General features: G+C 45.4%; 1 protein-coding gene across 5 annotated transcripts in view; it reads right to left on the bottom strand.

Annotated features, from left to right (window-relative positions):
* The window catches only part of BICRAL (BICRA like chromatin remodeling complex associated protein), a 105,273-nt gene that overhangs the window by 78,392 nt on the left and 5,601 nt on the right, over positions 1-21,280 (bottom strand). Inside the window, exon 2 of one of the 5 annotated variants that reach the window (XM_067752948.1) lies at positions 3,418-3,679. The exons of 2 other annotated variants lie outside the window; for them this stretch is intronic. The gene's annotated coding sequence lies outside the window, so the exon portion shown is untranslated. Of the gene's footprint in view, positions 1-3,417; positions 3,914-21,280 lie in introns of those variants that run through there. 2 more of the 5 variants (XM_067752947.1, XM_067752951.1) reach the window with 2 other exon arrangements.

Genomic DNA, 21,280 nt, shown 5'->3' on the forward strand with positions numbered 1-21,280 from the left:
AGCCAGTATGTTATGTAACTTGTAATAGAATGAAATTATCTACTTTAAAATATATGCTAAGATTTTAAAGGCTTGCAATACTTAAGTTTTCTTTCTGTAAGAAAATCATTTCAAAGATTTGATAAATGGCGGAGGAGAAAAATAAAAATAATGTGAGCAATAAAACTGTGCTGAGGGCTTCCCTGGTGGCGCAGTGGTTGAGAGTCCGCCTGCCGATGCAGGGGACACGGGTTCGTGCCCCGGTCCAGGAAGATCCCACATCCCACATGCCGCGGAGCGGCTGGGCCCGTGAGCCATGGCCGCTGAGCCTGCGCGTCCGGAGCCTGTGCTCCGCCACGGGAGAGGCCACAACAGCGAGAGGCCCGCGTACCGCAAAAACAAAAAAACAGAAAAAAACTGTGCTGAAACTCAAAATGATATAGACCTCGTCTCATGTTCCAATTCAAGAGAGCCAGCAGCACGGTCCATAGTGTAGTACAGCGATGTTTTGAATGTGTATCTGTGTCACAATGGAATCACCTGGAGAGCTTTGGAATAACACAGAATCCTACATATTCAGGGGATCCTGGATGAGCCAGAATTTCAAAACTGGAGGGAGTTAGGGGCATTGAGAAGTTGAAAGCAGGAATCTTAAAACTGAGACTGCCTAACACATTAGACCTTTTGAAGAAACCTCAACTGTCCCTGACAAATGGATGTTACAAATTTGTATTTTAAAACATCTCCCCAGTTGATTCTGATGCTCAGATTTGGAAACCACAGATACAGAGCCAGGAACATGGCTTTTGGGATCCACTGTCAATTCTACCACTTAAAACTTCCGAGACCTTGAACAATTCGAATATCTTGGCAAACATTTTTAGTTCCTCCCCTGGTAAATATATACAATTCCTGGCATACAACAGTGTTCAACACATGGTAGGTCTTATAGGGCCTAAAACATCCACTATAGTATTTGTAAACACAAGCACACACCTAATAGTGCCACTATGTTACTTTTATCCACCAGAAATTAACTATTTACTTTCCATCCTTGTGGGCTCCTAGAGAGATCAGAGCTTTACCGATGTTTTTCCTCCTCCCAATAATCTTTTCAGTAACAATTGAAAACAAAGTTAAAACCCACACACACTTTGATAAACAGCTACTACAGGACAGATAAATACTTATATGAATGCTTCTAAGGAAACACTTTAATGAGTGGGGGAACTGAGAAGTCTTGTATGATCAGAAAGAGATGAACCAAAACACAGTGCTTTTTTGTTTGTTTTGTTTTTGTTTTTAGAAAGGAAAAGGAAAAAAGTCTCCGGGGTGTTTCAAGGCGAGTTTAATTTTTCAGATCAGAGTTCTAAGAAACTATCGTAATTTACTACCATTTGGAATAGGGGATATGAAAGCCAAAAAGAAGTTTCAAGTCACTGGAACCCATCAGCTTCCCACAATTTGACAACTAGAGGAAAGTCTCTCCAGGGTTGTGATAAGACAACCAACTAAAAAAACTAACATAGGGTACCTATACAGAACCACGCTACTAGAAGGCAGGCAGACACTGTCCTCGACTCTTTTTTCTGCAATTTTGTAACCTGGCTCGACTTTACTCTCAAAATGAAGTGGAAGAGGATGAACGAAAAGCCTCCATGCCCTGCCCGAAGCCGGGCCAGGGAAAGCAAAGCCGTCCAGGTTCAAGCCGTAGGAAGACGACGGGAAGCCCTCACCTCCAATTTTGACTGGGGCGGGGGCGGAGGGGGCTGCGGGTTCAGGGAGGGAACCCCTCGGCTGCAAGGCCCGACCCTCGGCCCACTTCCTTCCTCAACGCAAGTGGTAGAAGGAACAAGATGCCGCCGGCCCCAGCCCCTTCCCGCTCCGAGCCGGCTGCCTCGCCTTTCGGGTCTGGGGGCACTGGGAAGGACCAGGCTACTCGGCCCCGGGCCCAAGTACAGATTTCGGCCCCCGGAGCGTAGCCCCCACGCCCCGGACCGCCCAGCGCTGGGGTCGGCAAAGCGTCCCCGAAGGGCGCCGCCCGCGCCGCCAGGTAAGATGGCGCCCGCGGATCAACTGCGCCACCAGCCCTGGCGACAGGCCAGGCCCAGCGCCATCTTAGCGCCTTCCAGCTACCACCCCCCCACCCCGACCCGCACAACCCCCGCAAGATCCTGCGTCCGGGACGATCCGGGGCGCGAGCCGCGTCGGGCCCGCGCACTCTCGGCCAAAAGAGTGCCACCGAGCCTCTCGTGTCTTCGGACCGGCCGCACAGGCCCCGCAGGAGGCGCCTGGCTGGGCCGAGGGTCCTCCGCGCGGCACAAGGGCTCGTCCGGGCCAGGCCGCGGGTCGTCTGCGGTGCTTTGGACCCAGGCAGCGAAGCGACGGGGAAGGGCCAGTCCTGCCGGCAGGCGCGCTCCGAGAACCGGGCCGGGGAGGCTGACCGGCCCCGAGCTCTCCCAGCCGCGGCCGCCCGCACAAGCAGCGGGAAGGAGGAAGCCAGAATGAAAAATAAACCCCGTGCAGCCGCCGCCTCCCTCCCACCCGCTCCCCTCCCCCTCTCGAGACGCGGGGTCCATTTTGCCGAGAAGAAAGAAAATGCGATTCACACCCAAGAGCTTCCGAGAGAGAGAAGAAACGAGGGGGGGAAAACCGAGGGGAGGAGATTGGAAAAGCTTATTTTTCTTCCTCGCTCGCCGTCACTCCTGGCCCTCCCTGCCCCTGCTCACGGCCCCGCCGCGCCGTCCTCCCCTCGCCGAGCCCCGCTCCCTCCTTCCCGGCTCCCGGCGGCTCCGGGGGGTGGGGGGGGGGCGGAAAACACTCGCACTCGCACACACAACTAATTTTAAACCGGCTCAATCAATGAGTCATTAAACGGCTTCCCTCCCCTCTCCTCCCCACCACCAACAGCCACGCCATCCCCCTTCCCAGGCTCTCCCTCTCCCCGCTCCAGAAATTTGCATCCGCGGAAAAGAAAAAAAAAAAAAAAAGGCGCCGGGGCCCCCACCCCGCCTAGGCGCCCCCATCCCGGCCCCGCCGCCCCCTGCCCGCCCGCGCCCTCGCCCGAGACACTGAACTTGGTCTTCCCAGGGCCCGGGCATCGCTGGGAAAGGCATAAACACTCGATTCCCCTTTTCTCCGTGTCCATTAAACATCCACCCACCACCACCATCACCCACCCACAAACCCACCCCCCCCCAAAAAAAAAACACAGCCTTAGCCAATAGCTCTCTGGGCTGAAACCTAATATCCTGGTTTTGGCAACTCGGTGTTTAATTTGCTCCTCTTTCTTTTCTGTCTGGAGATATATCTCCAGCTCCCCCCCTCGCTTTTCCCCTCCCCGAAGGAAAGAGGCAGAGGAAGGAGGTTGTGTGTGTTTTTTTTTTTCTCCTTGAAATTTTTATCACAAAATTATAATACACTCAAAGGGAAACTCACCGTCATGAAAAAGCAGTGCCTTGTCAACGGGGTTTCTGCGCCATCGCACCAGGGGCGGCGGCGGCGGCGGCGGGCGCGGGGCGCGGGGCGCGGGCGCGGGAGCTCCCGGCCGAGCGGCGCCGGCCACACGCGCTCCGCTCTCTCTCTTGCTCACCCCCGCGCCGGGCGGCGGGCGCCCGCTCCCCGCGCCCGCCCGGCCTTCATGCTCTGCGCCCGGGCAAACCGCTCGCCTGCTCGTCTACCTCCAAACTTCGGTTCTCGCCTAGCAAAAAATGTGAAGATTAGGATTTTTTCAATTAAATTTTTTTTTTTTTTTTTTTTTTTTAGAAAAATCAAGCTCCAAAGCTGATAATTCCTGTTTCCTTTGGGATTCTTTTTAACTTCAAGAAATGCCGTGGTTTAGTCAAGAAACAGGGTTATTGGCTTTTTTTTTTTTTTTGAAGATCTACAAGATGCGTGCTATTCTCCGCAGGCGCCCTACGCGCGCGCACACACACACACACACACACACACACACACACCAGTTTTAGCTGGGGGGGGGACGCCGATGGGGGGGGTTTTAAAAACAAAAAACAATATTTGTTTAGAACTCTAACTGGAACATGTCCCAGTACATACTTTTTGCATATGCTTTAAAAAAAAAAACACAAAAAAACGAAAACATAACTTTTAACTTAGTTATTTGGCAAATAACTAATTCATTCCAACTTTTAAGTCTAAGCTTTCCTTTGCAACACCCTCTTTCCATTCCAAAATGCAGTGAAACCTTATCTGTAAACCTGTATATTAACATTAAAACAAAAACAACAACAAAAAAACTTTAGCAGCCAAGATGAAGGTGAGGAGCTAAGTAAGTCACTCTCAAAACATCCAGTTCCCACTGCTTTCTCTTTATTGCAGATAATTGTACGGCCACATTTGTAGAATTTTCATGACGTGATCCCCAGTCTTAAAAAGAGAGCTTCCCAAACATCCAGTGAAATAGAATAGGTTAAAAAAGAGAAAGAGAGAGCTACCCAACCTTTTAACATTCTGTAGTCCAAGTATAATTACCACCCATTTTTAATATCAAATCTCAAACTGAGACGTTTCCATAAACCATCCAGCATCCAGAGCATTTAAATAAATGTTAATTATGACTGTGGATTGGGAGTGGGTGCCTTTGTGGTTTAGGTTAATTACATTTACTTTTCCTGTAAATGCCCACAAAAATATAGTGGGGGTTTTGTTGCCTTTTATTTTAAATAAACATCAAGGTAAAAGATAAAGTGAACAAAAATGTGATTCAGATTTTAAAAAATACATACGTAAGCACCAGAAAAACTCTAAAATTATTTTTATTTATTTATTTATTTATTAATTTTGCGGTACGCGGGCCTCTCACTGTTGTGGCCTCTCCCGTTGCGGAGCATAGGCTCCGGACACGCAGGCTCAGCGGCCATGGCTCACGGGCCCAGCCGCTCCGCGGCATGTGGGATCTTCCCGGACCGGGGCACGAACCCGTGTCCCCTGCATCGAGCAGGCGGACCCTCAACCACTGCGCCACCAGGGAAGCCCTCTAAAATTATTTTAAATTAGTTTGTAATGCATATAGCAATGGCGTCCTGCTGATAAACAGGAAATCTCAAACCCATATCCCCCAGATATTTGTTGAGTTCTAAATACAATTATCCCTAGATTTAAATTACTTAAGTAGAATTCGTTAGTTTCTAATATAATAATATCCCCTTAGCATTAAAAAACATAATGGTAGCACACCTTGTTTGCTTTTAGAAGGATACTGTAACTATGCTATTTTATTGCACAAGGTAAGTATGTCAAGGTTGGCATACAATGTTGTCATATTTAAGATAGAAGATCTTCTTAAAAAACAAAACATATCTTGTTCTAGTAACTGCCACTCTGTCACTCACAATGTGTGCTTTGTATTTAGACCTACCTCAATAAATACAGTCAGTGATTTAGTATCACATAGTATCATGGAGGTGTTTTCTTAGATGTGTGCTGTGTTCACATTCAGCCAAGGTCTTCCTGGAACAGTAGTCTTTGCATAAATTTGCATATTTCTCTACACTTGACAGTTGGACCAACCAGTTTTCTAATTGGCTTGGGAAATTTTAAAACCTGTTTTAAAGTGCCTTTGGATTGGCTGGATTTTAATTATAATACACATTTTGAAGAATTACATTTCAAAAGAGTCCATAGATTATTCATTGCAATTAGGGCCCACCAAGCAAGTTTTACAGCTGTTGCTCCACAGCTCCAATGAAATATTAATGGATTTCAGAAAGCTGTTCTCCCAAGTAGGCCAAGACCCCTAAGAAACACAAATCTGACTTTTAAGAGATCACCTAACAAAGAGGTGAATTCAGGAAGAGGATAGGGCATGGCAGGCTTTTTCATGAATGCCCAAATATAAGAGCACTAACACTTATTGAGGGCCTACTAACTGCTGCCAGGCATTATTCTACATACTTTATTCTTATCTTATACATTATTGCATGAACCTTAACACAAACCGATAGAATAATGTTTAATTATCCAGATTTTTGCAGATGAGTCTCCCAGTGGTCTCTGTAATTTGCCTGAGGTCATCAGTCTAATAAGGGCTGGGGGAACCCAGGCATGGTTGATTCCTCAACTCACCCTCTCTTCAAGGCCCAAAAAGGATCCTAGGAACAAGCAGTCCTTGATGTTTCAATATAAACCAAGTTCAGTGGTGTGGTATAGGCAGAGGGGACCACCCTCCAATTGGGGAAGACCTACTTTGAGAATGCCAGTTGTCAAAGGTAATTTAAAATATTTCAGGGGGGGGTCAAAAAATATTGGGACAGCAGTGGGGAGAATCTCAGATTCACCAGGTAACATGAAAATCGATATCATTTAATAATAAAAAACAACTTCTTAAATTTTTTTGCCTGCAAATAAAAAAATGTAACATTTTAAAAACGGGATATCCCTTCGTACATAAAATTTTAAGTTATGATTTATATAGACAGGATTTTGGTATCTGAATGTAAGATTAGGAAACTTCTAAAGAGGAAAGTTCTTAAAATGGCTTGACTATATGCAAAAGACTTTAATTGTATTGCCTACAATTTAATTATGTACAATTAAATGTTCACTCCTATGATGCTCGTCTGTGTATGTGACCTAGAAAGAAGGGCAACTGGACACAGGAGAAAAAAAAAAGTTGTAATCATAATTGATACATTCTAGCATGTGTTTGGGCCTCTAAATAAAAAGGTCCAATGTCCACATAACAAGTAAAAGTGGAAATGTTCCTCTTTTTCTGTGTTCTTCCTCCAAATGTTCCCCTTGGTTGGTTGGCTGTTCTCAGAGGGGGAGAATGCAAATGCTGGAGATTAAGTGGTGATATGCATGACCAGATGTGTCCAGATGTGACCAGATAACAGAAATCTGAAATATACCTGATAAGTTAGTAAGTGCTCTATACAGTGTTTGTGACATAAAAAATTAAAAGTTCTCAACGTGCATAAATAAGGTAGTTACTTTTATTTGTACCTCTTGAGGTACTTATATTCTGAGACTTAAGGGCACTGGCTGTGTACTGAGACTGACTACAGTTCAAATTCCACCTTTGTCACATACCAGGTGTGTGGCTCTGGGCAAGTCACTTCACCCCACAGAGCTTCAACTTCCTCATCTATAAAACCGGGATAATTATAGTACTCACATCTGAGAGTTATTTTAAGGATTCGGGAACTAGCGCACATAAAATGTTTAGCATGGTGCCTGAAACATAACGAGAGGTCAGTATATTCAGCTAATCTTCTATCGCCTCATTTTAGTTATGTGTCGAGTTGAACCATGTGAAGTCTTCCCATGTAAATTTCCAATGGCAATCTCACATGATTCCACCTAACATATCTCTCTCATGTTCTGTCCAGGATAGGGAGCTCCGCAAAGGCTTTTTATTTTCTAAGGGCCTAGCAGAGTACTTTGTATACAGCTAGCTCTCAATCAGTACTTGTGGGATAAAAGAAAAACAGGCCCAATCCACAAGATGTATAAAAATATAAGAAATCAGGGACTTCCCTGATGGCTCAGTGGTTAAGAATCCGCCTGCCAATTCAGGGGACACAGGTTCGATCCCTGGCCCGGGAAGATCCCACATGCCTCGGAGCAGCTAAGCCACAACTACTGAGCCCACACGCCACAACTACTGAAGCCCGTGCGCCTAGAGCCTGTGCTCTGCAACAAGAGAAGCCACGACAATGAGAAGCCCGTGCACCACAACGAAGAGCAGCCCCCACTCGCTGCAACTAGAGAAAGTCCGCGCGCAGCAACGAAGACCCAACACAGCCAAAAATAAAACAAATAAATAAATTTATTAAAAAAAAAAAATCTGCCTGCCAATGCAGGGGACACGGGTTCGAGCCCTGGTCCTGGAAGATCCCATATGCTGCAGAGCAACTAAGCTCGTGTGCCACAACTACTGAGCCTGCGCTCTAGAGCCTGCGAGCCACAACTACTGAGCCCATATACCACAACTACTGAAGTCCGTGTGCCTAGAGCCCGTGCTCTACAACAAGAGAAGCCACTGCAATGAGAAGCCTGTGCACCGCAACAAAGAGTAGCCCCTGCTCGCCGCAACTAGAGAAAGCCTTTGTGCAGCAACGAGGACCCAACACAGCCAAAAAAATAAATAAATAAATTTATTTAAAAAAAAGAATACAAGAAATCAGTGTATTTCTACCTAGATACCTATATATTAAGAGGGTAATACAGTAAGTCTCCCTGAACCACATAAAACCATTGCCCAGTTGATCACAGGCAGTATCGCCTAACGGTTTAGAAGTTTTTCCTCTCCCTCTCTCTCTCTTCCTCTCTCATCAAGTAGACCTTTATCATTGCCACTTTTTAGCCATGTAAACTTGGCCTATTTTTTTTTTAACTTCTCTCACCTCAGTTTACTCATATGTATAGTGAAGGTGACAATATGTATATCTCGGGTCAGTAGCAGGGAGAGTTCAATGATATTAGGATGCAAAACCCTTGTTTTAGTGCCTGGTATACAGTAAACGTTCAATATTAGTTGCCATTACTGTTGTGGTTGTTAATAGTATTATTAGAAGTAAGTGGGGACTTCCCTGGTGGCTCAGTGGTTAAGAATCTGCCTGCCAGTGCAGGGGACACAGGTTCGAGCCCTGGTCTGGGAAGATCCCACATGCCGTGGAGCAACTAAGCCCGTGTGCCACACATACTGAGCCTGCACTCTAGAGCCCACAAGCCACAACTACTGAGTCCGTGTGCCACAACTACTGAAGCCCGCATGCCTAGAGCCCATGCTCTGCAACAAGAGAAGCCACCGCGATGAGAAGCCCGTGCACCGCAACGAAGAGTAGCCCCCACTTGCCGCAAACAGAGAAAGCCCACGCACAGCAACGAAGACCCAACACAGCCAAAAATAAATTAAATTAAAAAAATAAAAGAAGTAACGTGGAACTGTTTTCAAAGCAATGGTAAACAAGCAAATTACTGGAGTAATTACAAATGTTTTCAATAACTTGCCTACATTATTATTTTATTCAATACATGAGTATAAACACTTTAAATCATCTTTGTAGAGACTAAGGCTATTCTAGTCCTGACACATTTCAAGCTGGTTATTTTCCTTGACAGACTTTAAAAAAAAAAATCTGAACTCCTACAAGCTTCTAGTACAAGGATAAGGAATATAGCAGAACTGTTTAAAAAAATAGAGGCATCGGCACTCCCACTGGCCTTGCTGTCTTACACATCCAGCCTGTTTCCCCACAGAGTATGTGAGGGGGAGGATAGTCATCAGGTTAGGAGGATGCCACACACATGCCTTGGAGGTGCCTCTCACCAGCTCCCAGGCCCCTGTGATGCCAGAACTCCCAACATCTCCTCAACAGAGCGTCCCTTCCACTCCACCACACCCAGGAGGATGACGGGTTGTAGAGGCAGTGGAAGAGAGGTCTCATAAGCTCAGAATTTGGTGAGAAAGTCAGCCTTCAAGATAGGATACGCATGCAAAGGGGCTTGCTCAATAAATAAATGTCAGTGTCCTTTCTGAAAATGAAAGTAAGAGGTAAGACATCTGAAGAAAGAACCACCCCTAAAAGATGACTTGTAAAAACAAGTCGAATACAAATAAATAAGTAGGTACAAAGCAGGCACCAAGATATATCCTCAACGCTGAAGAAAAACAGTGGAGTAGAGACACTGTATCACCTCCACAAGTACTTCGATCACATTACGTGAGCATAGTAAAGTTAATAAGGCAATTGTAGAGCTCCCATGAAATACCCCTCAGACCATACAATTCTCTCTTTCCTAAATCTTCTAATTACTAGGGCCATTTTCCAGGTACTCTGATACTGAACAAAGGTACAAGTACTTTTGTACCCAAAAAGGTTTAGACACCTCCCTCACTGTAAATCATACTAATCAACCAGCAGTTTGGGTATACTGATCAGTCCCTTGTGAGTTAGATTAACTTGAGTCAGGTCTAAGACAGCAAGGAGGTTGTTCAGAGATGGGCAATCAGAGCAAAAGACATGTACTCTCAACATATTTTAGGATCATGTATGATTTCTTCTTATTCTCTCATCTACCTTAACCCATGCAACCCACCTCCAAAATCTCCCTCAAATCCAGCCCCTTTTCGCCACTAACTGCCTCACCTAAATTCAGGCCTTTACCTCTTGCTTCCTCCCGATTTACGTCCCTCCAATTAATCTTCTATCTAAATTACTACCCCAAATCACCTTTTGAAACCCCAGAGTTGTTCATGTCACACCTCCATTAGCACCTCACTGCCTGGGGAAGCTTATTAGAAATACAGATTCTCAAGGCCAAACCCATCACCAGAAAAATGGAGTTTCTGGGGAGAGCTGAGGCCCTGATATTTGTACTTACAAGTGGTTCATTAGCTCCACCTGTCTTCCCAGGAGCATCTCTAGCCGCTCCTCTCCTGGTACCCTGCAGTCCAATCACAGAGAACACCTATCCCTGAACAAGAACAAACTTTTCTCCATTTGGGCATATCCTTTTCCCTCTGCCTGGAATATCCTTCTTCTTCTGGGGCAAGCCCACCGTTCTGCAAGGTCCAGTTCAAATGCTACCTCCTCTGGGAAGACTTCCTCCACCCCTACATCAGTGGCTTCAAAACATCGTCTGAGATTCAACTTCAAGAAATAGATTTCACATTCCAATGCAATAGATATATAACTGAAATGAAGGTTTCAGAAAACAATATCTAAACTTACTATGGAGGATGTAACTTGATCTATTTCATCCTATCATCTCATTTTAAAAAATGCTGTTGGCCGCCTTCTACATCATGGATTTCATGATCCACTAAGGGAGGCAACATTCATTTGAAAAATACTGCTGAAAGTGAACAAATGACCCCCTTCCCTATGCATGTGATATGTACTCTATTATACTGTTTATCACACTCTACAATAATGATCTGTTTACAGTCTGTCTCCCACTCCACTTCCCTCCCCCCATCACGCAAGCACCACAAGGAAGTCAGCATATCCTTGGGCAGTTACCCAGCCGTTGACAAATGCGGAAATGAGAATATTGAAGAAGGAATAATTTAATTGCTTTTGCTCATGTCTAATTTTTTTTTTTTTTCCATTTCTGGTTATGGTTCACAGCATAGTCTATCAGTGATTCCCATGAGCCTGGAAATCATATTAGCTTCAAGCCTTTAAGTTAACAGCAATTTTAAAAAAACAGCCATTTGTACTTCAGTACAATTTAACCAAGGTGTAAATTTTTCTTCCCCTCAAAAATAAAAACCACGTATAGGCAAAACCAACCAGAAAATATTCTGTCGGGTTGCTAGCTTGCTAAGATAGTACAAATGTGGGCAAACAAATCTCTTACTTAAGACACTTAGAAGCAAATATTCAAAAACCTCAAAACCCTCCTTCCGTACCACTTCAGAAAGGAAACCCCCCTCCCTCAGGGCGGGTGCAGATATAGAGGCCTTTCTACCTGTGCTGCCTAAAGCTCCATGTCTCACTAGGCTGTCCCCATCGACCCAAGCACATGCAAAAAGTAGGGAAAAAAACCCAAAAAAACAAAAAGAAACCAGACCAGCTAAAATGAACCACAGCAATGAACCTAAGCGGCAAGTTCCGGTGCGAACTGTACCTGTGAGGGATGCGCGGGGGAGACAGCGGACTCGCAGGGGGAGGGATTCTTTTTCTGCAGCACGTGGCTCCATCGACAGGAAACCTGCCTGCAACACCCCCCAACTCTGCACACCGCTCATTTGCAGCATCGTCATTTGTGTGATGCTAATTTGCTCAATGTCCTCCTAAACGTACTGAGATTCAGTGAAAATATATTGTGGGCTTGGAGGAGCTGGCCCTAGGACAGGCTGGAAGTGGAGGAGGGACCAATTGTCAGTGAAATGTTCTGGGGGCCAGAGGATGGAGCAGGCAAGTCTTTCCAAGGAGAGAGGGGAGGAAGGGTCACTTTAAAGCTGGGTTTTAAAGGATGAATAAGAGTTCTCCAAACCATGTGCGGAAAGAGAGGAGAGAGCTCCAGGTAGAGGAACTTTATGTGGGGGAGTCATTATTAAATATGAATGAGGGGGGGAGCTGCAGACAGGTAGATGGTGAGGGGCTTTGCTGCTCATGGCAGAGAGTCTGTATGACCCTTTAGGCTGCCACTTTCCACTCTGCAGGTCACAATGCAATAGGTTGTGAAATCCATGAGATTGTGACCAGCTTTCACAAAAATGAAATTGCCTAGAATAGAAAATATTTGAATATATTGCAGGCACTGAGGGTATAAACTCTTCTGTGAAATTTGTTCCCAATATAAATGTGTCTATGTATATACTGGTTTGTGATATAAAATGTTATTTCTTACTGTGGTGGTGATTGAAACTTAAGAAAACAAAACATCTGGGCAAGAAAGGGATCCATTGGAGGATGATTAAATAAGAGACTGCTATGAACAGATGTGAATTTCATGAGGATAAGTGTGATAGCTCAGGAGACACATGGTGATGTTTTTAAAAGGTATCCCCCGGGCTTCCCTGGTGGCGCAGTGGTTGAGAGTCCGCCTGCCGATGCAGGAGACACGGGTTCGTGCCCCAGTCCAGGAAGATCCCACATGCCGCGGAGCGGCTGGGCCCGTGAACCATGGCCGCTGAGCCTGCGCGTCCGGAGCCTGTGCTCTGCAACGGGAGAGGCCACAACAGTGAGAGGCCCGCGTACCGCCAAAAAAATATATAAATAAATAAATAAATAAATAAATAAAAGGTATCCCCCACCAGACAGTGAGCTCCTCAAGGACAGAAACTCTGTGTCACATAGCTCTCAATTCTTAGCACCTGGCACACAAGAAGGCACTAAATAAATGTTGATTGAGTATGGTAACTAATGTTCAAGAAGATTCCCAAAGAACCTCATCTCCTGGCATCTCCACCTTTGTGTATCCCCCTCCCACAGCGTACCGGGGTTGGTCTGTGTGACCAACAGAATAGGGCAGAAGTGACTGTCACTTCTGAGGGTAGGTTATAAAAGGCTGCAACTTCCATTTTAGGTGCTCTTTCTGGAACACTCGCCCTGGGGAAAGCCAGCTGCCATGTCCTAAGGATACCCAGGCTATGGAGACACCCATATGGCGAGAAACTGAGGTCTCCAATAGCCAAGAGCCAACGAGGAAAGGAGGCTTTCTCCCTGTCATGGAAGCAAATCATCCCCCAGCCCACCCTTCAAATGATTACAGTCCCAAGGGACAGCTTGACTACAACCTCACGAGCGACTCTGAGGCAGAAACACCCAGCTAAGCGGTTCCTGGGTTCTGGACTCACAGAACTGGGTATATAACATAATAAATGCTTATTATTTAAGCTGCTAGGTTTTGGAGTACTTTGCTATACAGCAAAAGATAACAAATACAGTGAATTATTCATGAAGTCTAGAAAAGCTGAACAATAATACCAGTATACTAGACTTATCCAGGGTTGACTACCTTTTTTTTTTTTCCTCTAAGAATCTATCATGTCACGTTTTCAGCCTGACTAGATTAGGAAAAGGCCTCTGACCCAACTTGGACAAATGAGATCCTCTCTTCTAGTATTAGTACTTGAGACACAGAAACTGGGTCAGCTGTGAGAAGCAGACTGTAAGTCTGGAAAGACTAGGGGTCAAGGCCACCATTTTGGAGAAGTTATAATGGGGCCCATGCAAACGGATGGGAACAGAAAGGCCAATGTGTCTGGAAGAAGAAGAAAGCAGATTCTCAGTGGACGTGGAGAGAGGGAAGTGGGGAGGGGAAACTGTCTGAGATATTCTAAGTCCCAGGAGGTCTGGCTGCCTTTCTGGTATTAGGGTTGGAAGATTCCCCTTCCTTATAATTATTTCCCATTTTACTTGCTCATTGATGACTGAGTTCCCTTTCTTGAAACCAAAAGATCCTCGAATACGCCTCGGGCCAGCTTCTCCCCAGTGCTGGCAAGGGGAGTGGCTCCTCCTGCTGTGGCAGGCCAAGGATCTCTCCAGAGAAGAGCAACAACTGGCCAGAGACTAAGCTGTGTTATTACTGCTATGCAAAAATGGCTACAGATGGAGTAAAAGGTCCTTTCAGACCATCCAACTCCTTTTGCCTTAACTCCATTTTCACCAAATAATCCTGTGATTATTAATGTACTTCAATTTAGAAAGCTGTGTTCTGGCCAGCTGAATTAATCATTCGAGTGGTTGGGTAGGTTCATGCCCATTATAAATTCATAGATTGGTTTTCAAGTACAAATCATTCTGGAGTAACCTCCATTTCATTTCCACTGCCCTTGGTCAAGCCCTGTCATTTATCCAATGACCCACTACAGTAGCCTCCCATGGCACTAGCCCTGCTCCAGTCCATCCTCTTCAACTTCTCTTCCTAAAACACAAAGAATCCAATGCCTTGCTCTCTGCTCAAAACCTCTGATGGTCCCCGGTGCCTTGGGAATGACTGCAGGTAACAGCCCTATCTTCCACCACACCCCTCGACACTCCTCCTGACTCCTTCTTGCCACGTGGCATTATTCCAAGTTCCTCAAATGCAACTGGTACCCACGCTGCTCTGCTCCTGTTCTTCCCATCGCTAGCATCCCTTTCCTCTGGGTACCTCCCCTGCCTGCTCACTTTCCCTCACTCCTCTCTGTGCCCCTCCTCCCTCTTCCCTTTGTACTTCCACAGAATTTCCTCTCTCCTTTATAACACATACTGCAGTCGACCTGACTTATAATTAGTTGTCTTCTTGTCTATCCCTGTATGGTGAGCCTCAAGGAGACGAGGACTAAGCTTTTTTCATGTTTATCTTTTTCTCGTCCCAGGGCCAAATAAGGCATCTTGCATCAACACTTTAACATTCATTGAGTGTTTTCTGTATCCAGGTGATGGAAGTAGCAGGCACTCAACAAATGGCCACTGAATCGATGACAGTCAGTTAGGTGGCAAGAACAAGTTTCCCCTGGGCCTGATGATGTTCAGGTGAGGTGCCCACCTAGCCTCTGCATGTGCAGAGGTGAGAGAGCAGAGTCAGACTCCTCGTGACACCCACGGTGCAGCAATGAATGAATGAATCTCAGCCTCACTTTTTTTTTTTTGAATAAAAAGCGAGGCGCTATTTCTCATATCCTGATAAACTAACATGCTGCTCCCCTTTTCTTCTCTTTCCCCCTCTTTCTACAGTTGCAATTATGACTCACAGGCACATTACAGAATGGAAGCTTTAGGTCAACAACTACTGGAGAATGGGAATGGGGGTGACCTCCACAGTTATATAATTTACATGTTCTAGAAGAAGGGCACGTGAGTCAACCCACAAGTGACTTCATTGCCCCTCTTTCAAAAGAGTCAGCATCAACATGTGAAGGAAGAAGCAGAATCTGGTCCTGATTTGTCCACTGATAATCCTTGTCCTGTCCCCAATTCTTCTCTCCCTCCCAGAGTTGTGGGAAGGACTAGCTCTGGGAAGACATGAGACAAACAACCCAGAATCCTAAAGAAAATAGCAGAGAAAGTCACATAGTCATTCCCAAAGCAATGGATCAAGAAGTATCGGAATTAATAAGCAAAAAAACAACCCCCCCCAAACCCATACACATGTTTTCTCCTCTTTCTAAACAAAAGTGAAGATTTCTACATTCTAAATTTCTATCTTCCAGAGGCTATATATTAAATGAATATTGCCTCAAATCAATGCTTACCCCACAGGTTCTAAAAACGCAGCAAAGCATATTGCATAGACCCCTGACAGCCTCTAGAGCTACCTACACAAAGCACCAGGAATCACCAACTTGTAGAACACCGGAATACCCGCAGCAGCTTTGGCTCTCCGGGGAATCACACTTCTGTCAAGAGGCTATCTTTCTCAGCTTATCTTCAGATCCCAAGTTTCACTCAAACTTCACCTTTCACTTCGTGGTCATTCACACAGAAACAAACTTTTTATTACTGTAAGAGAATTGTGCTCTTAAGACAAAGAATAGAAAAACTCTCATGCTCTGTTGAAATGCAGATGGAGGGCAGGGGACGTGGCTCACTCATGAGCTGAATCACTGTCTCTCCCCAGCCACAGGCTTTCTAGGATGTGCTCAGATTTGTGCCCCAGCAAATTTCAACTTACGACAGGTCACGGACCACTGGATCCCTCTCAGAGAGTGGCACTCACACTTGTCAGAGCCACACGTGCCTTATGCTGTAGCTCCCGTACACAGCCACATCCCTGAACTTTATGTGCCATTGTTCCCACAACCAAATTGGCATCTTTTACAAATAAATAAATAAATAAATAACAAATTGGCATCTTTCACTTTTTGCAAGCAAAGGTTCATTATCCTGACAAATGAAGGAGGAGAAAGTATCTGCAGCACAAATGGGTTCCCACTGTGCATCCACATTTCCTTATCCTTATCACATCATAATGACACAAAGACATCGCGTTATCCATGTCAATGAGCATGTTTGAACACCATAATGTGCAAGGCAGCAATCACCAAACCATTTTTTCCAAACTTTTTTGACCATAACCTATAAGAAGAAATACATTTTTATCCTGCAAGTCATGTATATGTAAAATGTATATGTACACTATAAACCTGCTTATGCAGTACAATGCACTCTGACAAATCTATTCTATTTCGTCATTTTTTAAAAAAATGCAGACTTCCACCCACTAAATGGATTTCATGTCCTTATTGGGTTGGAACCTGTGGTTTGAAAACATATAGTATTTCACACATAAGTGGTGTTTTGTAGAAAATAATGAAATCCTATCTAAAGAAGAGAAGCTTTCAACTTTTAGGCAGAAAAGTTGAAGAGGAATACTTTTTTGCTTCTTCTCTAACTTGCAACTGCCAGGACATTTTAAAAGCACTTGATTTCAATAAATGAGCCATTTCTACAGAAACCTATCTCAAAACTTTGTGGGTCACTATTCCCCTTACACTGAAGAAAAAAACTGAGGTTGAAAAGGTATTCCCCCAACCACGTGTATTAAAAATGCACATCTGTTTGGGAATTAAAATTTGGCTGTATCTTTTAAAGAATCTTAAAATTGTGTTGCTTCAAATTATTACTCTCCTGGCAAGGTTACCATGAAGATTAAATGAGATAATGTGAGAGAAGGGCCACGTGGCTCCTGCTATCTTTCAGGTTCTTGGATTATCTTTTCCTGGACATGCCTGAACTCTGTGTGACCTGGGGGCTCATTCACTGAACACCTACCCTGCTGGGCAACGGAGGACAGAGGATCCCACAAGGAGTTTACTGGCTCCATCAATAAGAATAAATATCATCACAAACTAGGATTCTAGAGTGCCTGGGTTGAGTATTTCACTTATTCCTCCAAAAGATAATTACTGTGAGCCTTCCATGCCAGGCATGATCCGCCTGTGTGCAGGGATTATGGGGTATAAAAAATAGACACACCACAGCCCTCACGGAGCCTACAGTCAAGTAACAGCTTAGAGTGTGTGAAAATACTTCACAGTCCATTAATGTTACATAGCATGCGAATGTTTCACACTCCCTTACCTGTAAAGGGAGGTAAGATTAGATCAATGGTTCTCAAAACTGAAGCTATCACAGATAAAAAGGATTTCATAAAAGAAACTGAAAAAAAGGGGGGGGGGAGAAAAAAAGAAAAAGAAATAATATGATCTCACAACACAATTCTTTAAACTGAATGACTTGTCAGTATAAAAAAAAAAAAATCATTACATAGCCTTATTTTTCCCTTTTACTATATAAGCCAGTTTTTGTCCTGGAATTTAAGAATCCCTCAGGGCTTGCCCAGCTCTGACTTTGTAGGATTCTTTGGTTTTCTTTTGCAGTACTACTTACATGTAAATTCTGACCAAATATCCCCCAGAATTGCAGCAAGGCCAGAGATCTGTTCCTAGGAGAATCATTACAGGGTACTTTCTGAGAAAGTCATAATATATACAGCAAATTCTGGCTCCATTCTTGACCCTGAGCTCTGGGAAGTGCAAAGGGACAAAGGTCCTGGTGATTGGAAGGCAGAAAGGAATACTTGTTGAGGATCTACTACAGGTCCGGCCCAAAACTTGGTACTTTCCCACACGTCACTTTAACATCACAACTATCCCATGAGAAATATATATTTTTCTTTATCTCCACTTTTTAGTTGGAGGTGACTGAGCTCAGAGAGGTTAAATATCATGCCCAATGTCACACAGCTAGTAATCAGAATTTAAACTCAGATCTCACTGGAAGGAAGAGACATCAGAGAAAGACATCACACCTCACTGGAAGGAAGAGACATCAGAGAAAGAACAGATACAGAAAAGCTTTAAGAGATTTATGTGCCTTTTGACATGAGAGAAATTTGAAACTATGTTCAAAGGACAATTCAGGGCTTCCCTGGTGGCGCAGTGGTTGAGAGTCCGCCTGCCGATGCAGGGGACACGGTTCATGCCCCGGTCCGGGAAGATCCCACATGCCGCGAAGCGGCTGCACCCATGAGCCATGGCCGCTGAGCCTGCACGTCAGGAGCCTGTGCTCCGCAATGGGAGAGGCCACAACAGTGAGAGGCCTACGTACCGCAAAAAACAAAAAACAAAAAACTAGTTGTTATTTAGGGGCTTCCCTGGTGGCGTAGTGGTTAAGAATCTGCCTGCCAATGCAGGGGACACGGGTTCGTGTCCCGGTCCGGGAAGATCCCACACGCTGCGGAGCGGCTAGACCCGTGAGCCACAACCACTGAGCCTGCGCGTCTGCAGCCTGTGCTCCGCAATGGGAGAGGCCGCGACAGTGAGAGGCCCGTGCACCACGATGAAGAGTGGCCCCCGCTCACCACAACGGGTGAAAGCCCTCGCACAGAAACGAAGACCCAACACAGCCAAAAATGAATATAAAATAATTAATTAAAATAAAATAAAATAAAACTAGTGAATATAACAAAACAAAACAGACTCACAGGTATAGAGAACAAACTAGTGGTTACCAGTGGGGAGAGGGAAGGGGGGGAGGGGCAAGATAGGGGTAGGGGAGTAAGAGGTACAAACTATTGATACTATGTATAAAATAAATAAGCTACAAGGATATATTATACAGCACAAGGAATATAGCCAACCTTTTATAATAACTATAAATGGAGTATAATCTTTAAAAATTGTGAATCGCTATGTTGTACACCTGAAATTTATATAGTATTATACATAACTGTACCTCAATTTATTTTTTTGTTTGTTTTCTTGCGGTACGCGGGCCTCTCACTGTTGTGGCCTCTCCCGTTGCGGAGCACAGGCTCCGGACGCACAGGCTCAGCGGCCATGGCTCACGGGCCCAGCCGCTCCGCGGCATGTGGGATCTTCCCGGACCGGGGCACGAACCCCTGTCCCCTGCATCGGCAGGCGGACTCTCAACCACTGCGCCACCAGGGAATCCCCAAGGATTTCATTTTAAGCCATCTTAAAATATGAGATATTTTGTACAGTAAAAATATGGAGACACGGAAATATCAAAAAAGGTGTTGGAAGTTCAAGTTTGGGCTCAGGAGAGAAGTGGAAGGAGGAGACAGGGATTCGAGAATCAGTCAGCATAAGGACAGGACGTGGTGCCCTGGGAGGGGAAGGTGAGCTCAACAGAGGAGGTTCGAGGAACGAGAAAAGGGGTACCAGGATAGAAATCTGGCCCTGTGGATACTTAAGGGGTGGATGGAGAGAAACTTATGAAGAAGACAAGGAACAGTGATCAGGGATGGACAGAGAACTGACAGAACCAGGGAGCCATACTTTGAGAAAAAGGGGTCATCCAGTGCTTAGAGCTACAAAGAACAATGGACTTGAACGTTAGGAGGGAACAGGGAGTTTCAAATAAAGTAGCAGAGGCAGCAGTCAGATGATAAGGGGCTAAGGAAGGAATGAAATTGAGAATCTGAACATAGCAAATGTAGATGACTATTTTTGTTTTTTTTGTTTTGTTTTGTTTTTGCAGTACACGGGCCCCTCACTGTTGTGGCCTCTCCCATTGCGGAGCACAGGCTCCGGACGCGCAGGCTCAGGGCCATGGCTCACGGGCCTAGCCGCTCCGTGGCATGTGGGATCTTCCCGGACCAGGGCACGAACCCACGTCCCCTGCATTGGCAGGCGGACTCTCAACCACTGCGCCACCAGGGAAGCCCTAGATGACTATTTTTAAAAGTCTATTGAATCTGGGGGCTTCCCTGGTGGTCCAGTGGTCAGGACTCCACGCTTCCACTGCAGGGGGCAGGGTTCGATCCCTGGTCAGGGAACTAAGATCCCGCCAGCCGTGCTGCTGAACCCATAGAAACAGAGAGTAGATTGGTGGCTGCCAAGGGTGGGGTGGGAGGTGAGGAGTTGGATGCAAATGAGTTAAGGCAGTCAAAGGGTACAAACTTCCAGTTATAAGATGAGTAAGTTCTGGGGATATAACATACATCACGGTGACTACTGGAAACAATACTGTAATGTATATCTGAAAGTCTCTGAGAGAGAAAATCTTAAAAGTTCTTACCACACACACACACACACACACACACAAAGGTAACTATATGAAATTATGCATGTGTTAACTATATGGTGATCATTTCACAATATATACATATGTCAAATCATCACAATGGGTACCCTAAACTCACACAGTGGTATATGTCACTTATAGCTCAACAAAGCTATAAAAAATAAACCTAATTACCTCCCCCCAAAATTTTTTCAAAAAATAAATAAAATTAAAAGTCTAGGGCTTCCCTGGTGGCGCAGTGCTTGAGGGTCCGCCTGCCGATGCAGGGGACGCAGGTTTGTGCCCCAGTCCGGGAGGATCCCACATACCACGGAGCGGCTGGGCCCGTGAGCCATGGCCGCTGGGCCTGCGCGTCCGGAGCCTGTGCTCCGCAACGGGAGAGGCCACAGCAGTGAGAGGCCCACGTACCGCAAAAAAAAAAAAGTCTATTGACAAGGGGCTTCCCTGGTGGCGCAGTGGTTGAGAATCTGCCTGCCAATGCAGGGCACACGGGTTCGAGCCCTGGTATGGGACGATCCCACATGCCGCGGAGCAACTGGGCCCGTGAGCCACAATTACTGAGCCTGCGCGTCTGCAGCCTGTGCTCCGCAACAAGAGAGGCCGCGATAGTGAGAGGCCCGCGCACCGCGATGAAGAGTGGCCCCCGCTTGCCACAACTAGAGAAAGCCCTCGCACAGAAACGAAGACCCAACACAGCCATAAATAAATAAATTTAAAAATTCACGACATATGTCAATATTAAAAAAAAAGTCTATTGACAAGAGAAGGAGAAAAGAGCATCCGCTTGGGTAGATGAAAGGACAAAAGGAAAATTGTTTTAAGCTGAGGGAACTTGCTTGCTCAGAGGC

The sequence above is a fragment of the Pseudorca crassidens genome, chromosome 10 (assembly GCF_039906515.1).
Source record: "Pseudorca crassidens isolate mPseCra1 chromosome 10, mPseCra1.hap1, whole genome shotgun sequence".
Lineage (NCBI taxonomy): Eukaryota > Metazoa > Chordata > Mammalia > Artiodactyla > Delphinidae > Pseudorca > Pseudorca crassidens.